At 45.7% G+C, this 5,923-nt stretch overlaps 1 pseudogene; it reads right to left on the reverse strand.

Annotated features, from left to right (window-relative positions):
* Positions 1 to 941: 941 nt before the first annotated feature.
* LOC135887441 (olfactory receptor 14J1-like) lies at positions 942 to 1,878 on the reverse strand (annotated as a pseudogene).
* Positions 1,879 to 5,923: the final 4,045 nt, after the last annotated feature.

Below are 5,923 nucleotides of genomic sequence, written 5' to 3' on the forward strand. Positions count from 1 at the left end.
ATAGGTGCATGCTCGGTCCGGGGCCTGATCTGGTAGTACCCGATACTTGATGACATCAAATGGATACTCCGATCTAATCAAACATACCTCGCCTTCCCAAACCCCCACTCACCAAAAATATCTGGAACAAAGAAACAAATCAATCAACCAACAAAATACAGTACATCCTCGCTATAACGAACCCCTGGGGATCCAAGCCATTTGTTCGTTAAAGTCAGTGGTTCATTATAGAAAGAGAGCCCTGCCGCCGGGGCAGCGGCTGACACCTTGAACCCCATGGCCATGGCGGAGTCTGACAGGTCTTCCGGCCCTGGGTCAATACTAGGGCCAGAGAGCTCCTCTGGCCTCGGGGTCGCAGCAGGGCAGAATTTTTACTCCTCACTCTGGAAAAAGGACAGAGACCCCATGTGTGAATTTGATATGGTAACTGATTATATGTGGAAAGTGCTCTGATACCATGGTGATGGGTGGCAGTACAAAAGCCTCAGATGGATCAATAGATCAATAGATGGAGGGGTATGTATGGGATGGATGGATAGATAGACATGATAAGTTCATGGAGGATAGATCCATCAATGGCTATTAACCAAGAGGGTCAGGGATGCAACCCTATGCTCTGGGTGTCCCTAAGCCTCTGACTGCCAGATGCTGGAATTGGACAACACAGGATGGGTCACTCAATAATTGTCCTGTTCTGTTCATTCTCTCTGAGGCATCCAACATTGGCCACTGTGTGAATACAGGATATTTATATAGGTGTAAATTTATAATAACTCCATTGACATGAGTGGACTTTTTCTAGATATTTACCAGTGTAAATACCTCAGTGTGCATAAACGGATTAAACGTTAAGTTCTCATGGAGACAATAATGTCAAGAGTTGATTATATTTATAAAGAAACACAGAATGAGACGATGGTCATGGGAGAAAAATGGCCATTTTATTTTTTGGAGAATAGCCTTGACCTAATCATTTTCCACATGGCAGCACTGATATCCTTGTTCTTTATGCTTAAAATTATCGGATTCAGCATGGGAGGCACCACGGAATACGAAACAGCCACCATGAGATTCAGACATGAGATTGAGCTGAAGGTGGGTTTAATATAGGCAAAACTAGCAGTGCAAACAAACACGGAGACCACAATGAGGTGAAGAATGCAGGTGGAGAAGGTTTTATGCCGGCCCTGCTCAGAGGGGATTCTCAGCACTGTTTTGAAGATCAGAACATAAGACAGAATTATAAAATAAAGCAGTTTAAGGCAAAGTACGCGCTAAAGGCAATAGCCCCAGTTTCACTGAGATATGAGTCATACGAAGCAAGTTTGAGGAGCTGCGTGATTTCACAGTATAACTGATTCATCTCATTGTCTCCACAGAAGATTATTGCAAATGTGTTCCCAGTGTGCACTGCAGAATTGAGAACCCCACTGATCCAGATACTGGCTGCCATTTGGACACAAGCTCTCCTGTTCATCATTGACTTGTACTGCAGTGGTTGGCAGATGGAAATGTACCAGTCGTACGCCATGATGATTATTAAGGAAAGCTCAGCTGTAGCGAAGAAAAGGAAGGGAAAGACTTGGATGACGCATCTGTATAATGAAATGGCCCTGGTGCTCATGAGGGAATTGGCCAAAATGGACTGGGGTCGACAATGGAGATGGAGCCAAGGTCTAGGAAGGATAGATTCATTGGGAAGAAATACATGGGTGTGTGAAGATGATGGTCGAGGGCTATGGCTGTGATGATGAGAAGATTCCCAGTCAGGGCTGCCAGGTAAATCCCTAGAAACACCATGAAATGCAAAATCTGCAGCTCTCGAATGTCAGAGAATCCCAGGAGAAGGAACTCGGTCACAGAGATTTGGTTGGACATTTTCTTCCTCTGTACATCATGTTATGCCTGTGAAGGGAAGGACAAGGGCAATGGCCAGGGTTCGGTTGCAGTCACTAAAGTATATGCCTTGCTGGAGCCCTAGGCATAACTAACAGTATGAACCAAAGGCTGCAAATAAGAAGAGATGTAATAGAATGTATGGGTTTGAAATTATCATATTATTGGACAATATTTGCATTCCCCAGTCTTTCTTAAAGCTCAGTTTCCAATTAAGCGTGGTCAGAAATTTTCTACTTAAATTGTTTTCAAAGGAAAATTGTGTTTTCAATTAATCAAATTTTCATAGAAACTCTCAGGTATCCTCAAATATATTTCACAGATACTTCATATATATACACACAGGGAAACTGAAAACTCATGTTTTTGGGGTGGATCTAGGCAGGAAAAAAATCAGTTTTCTGCAATATTTGCTGAAAATGGATGTTTCTCACTTGCCAAAACATGAAAAGTTGGAGATTTTTGGGAAGTCTATGAAAAACCTATTTTTTTTACAAAAAAAAAAATGCTGATAGGCTCTAGATGCTTGATTGACTTGATAGCAAAAGTCTAAAAAAGTTCCAAACCTAATTTAAATTTATGTTCTTAAATTAGCCCTGTATATTAATACTCTAACATATTTAATTGAAATGGCAAACTTACTGCGCTGGTCTTTGTGGAATTTTTCCCAGCTTGCAATGAATTCAAGCCTCCAGTGTTAGGAATCATTGGTCATATCTATCTATCTATCTATCTATCTATCTATCTATCTATCTATCTATCTATCTATCTATCTATCTATCTATCTATCTATCTATCTATCTATGCACCCTCTGCCAGGATTGTTTTGTTATCCCTCTCTCTCATGCCCCCATCACTTTATTACCCAGCAGCCATTGTCATGTCCCTTCGCTGGATGTCCTGAGTTGCTGGGTCTCTCTGCAGTTCCTAGCAGACAGGGATCTACTCCACAGATGGGCTCTCCCTGCTCCCCTCCTTGGGTGGGCTTGGCTGAGAGGTGATGGACAGAATGGGATGAGGGACTGAAAGCCTCTCCAAGCTGTAGAGAGGGCCAGGCACAGGAAGGAGGAGAGTGGTGTGGGAAGGAAGTAGTGGCCAGGTTTGGCCAGTGGAAAGAAGTAGGAGAGAATATCTGGTGTTTGGAGATGGGACAGAAGGAAGCAGGGATGGGGGGCTGTTCCATGGGGCTGCGGCCATGTCAGGGGAGTGGGGCTGAGCAGAGGAGGGGACTGGTGGGCAGAGAGGTTCAGCCAGGATCTCTGAGGAAGCTGAGTCAGGAACTCTGGATGGAGAATTGGCTCTGACCATGGGAGGGGGAATCTCAAAGAACAGGGACCGAGAGCATCCGTGAGTTGGAGGGTTGTGAGAGGGGAGGGAGGGGATTAAGGGTTGGGGGGGTTGTTTGGGGGTCCGGGCTGTGTGAGGCAGAGGGAAGGAGACACTCGGGTACTAAAGTAAGAACATTCAGGGGATGGAGGATGTGGCAGAGGCTGGAGTCAAAGGGCCTGAATCTCCTCTCCCTGAAACCAGACATACTCCAGTGTAACACCATGGACTACCCCTGAGATGAGTGACGGGGGAATCAGCCCCATTGACTCCAGTGGGGTTACTCCTGATTTACACCAGTGTGAGTGAGAGGGAAATCAGTTGACTGCAGTAGAGTATTTCTAACTTTTTTACACTTGGTGTGTTATGGTGATTTATTTTGCACAGCTAGAGATCAAACCGGGGCTCAGATCCTCATGCCAGAGTCTCCAAAGCTCAAGGGCCAACTCATCCGAGTGCAGTCCACCCACTGGCCCTCGGGGGGAAATAAAGTGACAGCGTTATTAGCCACAATGTTTAGTTTTCAATTAGGCGCGTCAGCCTTTGAAGTGCTTGGAGTCGTGCAAAACGGATTGCATTGTGCATGTGCATGGCGAGAGGAGGAGCTGGTTGAAATTTGTTTCTGACTCACAGCTCCATAGCTGATGAAAGGAAAATATTCTGGCCAACAAACCTAGGCCTTGTGACTTAAAATCTAACCCTGGGCAGAAATCTGTGCCTAAAACCAGGAGGCATCTGCCTCTGTTGAAGGGTTTCTAATCCTGGGGAACTGTCACTTGAGCACAGCTGAATATTGACAAGGTGCTGAAACTATTTTTGAAATGAAAATAAATAACCCATGCACATGCTCACTGGGAGGGGGGATGATTGTGGGTGGAAGAGTTGGTGGGAAAGGAAGAGAGGAGTTTTGGGGGCAGTGAGAGGAGGGGTGATTATTGGGAGGAGGATAAATGAAGAGGGTGGATAGGAGATGAGTTGGGGGTCAGGAGACAGGTTGGGGGTCAGGAGATGGGGAGGGTAACATAAGGGTGAGTGACAACAGCCTGGGGGAAAATGGGGACAGGAGCACCTGACAGCCCCACATTCCCCTCCCATGTCTGTGCCAATATCTGGGGGTTCCCAAACTATCTATGGGGGTCCAACCCTCCCTGCTCCCCTCATATAATCTTGGGATGATGTGTGCCAGGTCTAGGGAAGCGATGCCCCTTGGGGTGTGAAGCTGAGAAGAGGCACATTTGGAGCGTGCACCGTCAACACCGCGAAGACCCTGCTGGCACTGGGGAGCTGGTACATGTGGAGCAGTTCACACCTCTCAAAGCGATTGTTTCAGGCTGCACCGTCTCCTGGAGGGGTTCTTACTCAGCTCAGAATAGCTCATTAAGATAAATAGGCCACTTCACTGGCAGATAGATGTGTCTGGCTTTGTGCTGCATTTATGGAGAGGTTCTGGAGGTGGATCTGAGGGGAGCCCAGACAGGCACAGAATACAGCTCCTGTACAGAAAAACGTGGTGGTTGTGAAAAGATACTTTTGCTTCTCTCGTCATCCATATCCACTGCTATCTACAGCCGCCACAAGGACCACTTTCTCCTACCAACATTTTTCTTTCTCTTCAAACAGCTAGGAAATTAAATACCCAAAAACTTAATTGAAACAGAGTTAAGGTCTCCCAGTGAGAGCTTGTGCCCGTCCAGAAGGTCCAGTTCAGCAAAACTCAAGCTTCTGAAAACCAGGACATACAGAATTAAGGTAAATGCTCACATAACTTTAACTCTGCAATCTTTGGGCAATGCCCCACAACACCCGTAACACCGACACTCCTGCTCTGCCTTGTCACTGCGATGGACAGATGCTACCTGTGCTTGCCCTACGCTCGAACACTGAGCCTGCTCCCCCCACAGAATGCCACATTGGTACAATTTAACTACATCCCCTTTTACAGCTCCTTCACACTTGCACACAGGAGACCACCTAAACCTCTACTTCCCACTACCCCTCATTAAACCCACAACCTGCTCTCATATCCCCCCTCATCACTGACAAGATGACCCCAGGGCCCTGCTACAGACATGATCTACACAATTCTGTAGACGGGAGCCTCAAGGGACACGTGCACCTCTTCTCTTTTGTCACACACATGGGGTGCGGGGGTGAGACCAGATCTCCCCATCTCACAAACACAGCTCTATGGTGCTCCACAACTAATCCCCAGAGGTCCTCATATCACTAACACACCACCCTTATGCCTCCACCATTCAAGTCAGCTACAGCTAACACAATGAATGCAGCGGGAGTTTAATGCAGAGAATTCCATGGGGCTATTGTCAGCTCCTGGGGACAGAGTTAATGTTGTATGAGCTTGTATCTTAACTCTCTATTTCTTGGCTTTCCAAAGTTTAAATTTTGCTGTACAACACAATATTCTGGAAGGGTCTGAACTATCACTGGGCAACCTTAACTCTGTGTTAACAAAGTGTTGTTGTTTTTTTGCCATATATAGCTTGATCAATCAATCAATTCTTTTCTGATTTACACTTGTGTAAACCTAGAGTAACTCCACTGACTTCAGTTAATTTAGTCTGGATTATTATCACTGTAAACACAGCATTTTGTATAAAAAAGATTGCACATCACCTTCCCATGGAGACAATAATGTCATCATTTGATTATATCTGTAAGGAAACACAGAATGAAACCATGG

The sequence above is a fragment of the Emys orbicularis genome, chromosome 13 (assembly GCF_028017835.1).
Source record: "Emys orbicularis isolate rEmyOrb1 chromosome 13, rEmyOrb1.hap1, whole genome shotgun sequence".
NCBI lineage: Eukaryota > Metazoa > Chordata > Testudines > Emydidae > Emys > Emys orbicularis.